Source organism: Myotis myotis, unplaced genomic scaffold (genome assembly GCF_014108235.1).
Source record: "Myotis myotis isolate mMyoMyo1 unplaced genomic scaffold, mMyoMyo1.p scaffold_m19_p_2, whole genome shotgun sequence".
In the NCBI taxonomy this organism is placed as follows: Eukaryota; Metazoa; Chordata; class Mammalia; order Chiroptera; family Vespertilionidae; genus Myotis; species Myotis myotis.
The window spans coordinates 10,481,767-10,483,235 of record NW_023416324.1 but is presented as its reverse complement, the minus strand read 5'-3'; positions in this window follow the sequence as shown (position 1 = coordinate 10,483,235).

The following is a 1,469-nucleotide window of genomic DNA, read 5'->3' as shown; positions in this document are numbered from 1 at the left end:
AAACTACTGAGACAATCCCATGTAACATAAAGTAACATAAATTTCTAACAGCCAAGACGTGACACAAGTTAAAAAGACTCACTTCTTAACGTGGAGTGCACACGAGTAACTGTAGCCATTCAGGACTGAACACAGCCTCCATTTGGCTGCCAATGAAGTAATTTTCAAGTGACTATGAAGGCAACTAAATATATGGATTCCGTGCACCTCATACTTCAGTAAGACTGAGGCAGTAAAGTCTAAATTCAAACCTTAGCTAGAAGTTATCACTGAAGTTGGATACACATACCCCATTCTATACAATAAAAGCCTAATATGCTAAGTATCCATTTGTTCAACCAGTTGCTATGATGCGCACTGACCACCAGGGGGTAGACACTCTGACCAGTAGGTTAGCTTGCTGCTGGGGTCCAGCCAATCGGGACTGGGCAAGACGGGCTGGACACGCCCTGGAGCCCTCCCATGGTCCCTCCCCGGCGGCCAACTCCCATGGTCCCTCCCCGGCCCTGATTGTGCACCGGTGGGGTCCCTCGGCCTGGCCTGCACCCTCTCACAATCCGGGACCCCTCAGGGGATATTGGAGAGCCGGTTTCGGCCCGATCCCCGCAGACCAGGCCAAGGGACCCTGCTGGTGCCGTGCACCGGCCTCTAGTCTTATATAATAACTAGTGACCTAGCATGCAAAATCATGCAAGACTGGGACCCTAGACCCTGCCACGCCACGGGACTCCCCCGAGGCCTGCCTTGCTGCAAGACCCAGAGTCAAGTCCCCGCCCACCCACGCGCACCTCGCTACGCACGCAGGCCCACCTGCGTGCGCCTCGTTGCTCACGCAGCCTCCTGGTGACTGGTCTTTGGTCGTTACGGCTTTAGCGCCACTGGGTTTTTATAATATAGAAAGCCTAATATGCTAAGTGTACAACCATGCGTTCGACCGTTTGACCAGTCACTATAGCCCACACTGACCGCCAGGGGGTAGATGCTCTGACCAGTAGGTTAGCTTGCTGCTGGGGTCCAGCCAATTGGGACTGGGCGAGACGGGCCGGACACGCTCTGGAGCCCTCCTGCAGTCCCTTCCCGGCCCTGACCAGTCCCGATCGGAACAGGGTAAGACAGCCCCAATCGGCCCTGATCAGGATTGGGCAAGATGGGCCAAACGTGCCCTGGAGCCCTCCTGCAGTCCCTCCCTGGCACCAATCATGCACCAGTGGGGTTCCTTGGCCTGACCTGAGCCCTCTTGCAATCCGGGACCCCTCGGGGGATGTGGGAGAGCTGGTTTTGGCCTGATCCCCGCAGGCTAGGCTGAGGGACCCCACCGGTGCACGTGCTCCGGGCCTCTAGTTACTAATAATTAGCATACTAAACACAGATCAATTATAACTGGAAAGCTACAAAACAGTAATTAAAGGAAAATAGTGAAGCCATTTGATTAGTTGTTAAAACCATTGTTATTTTACCCCACAAATGCT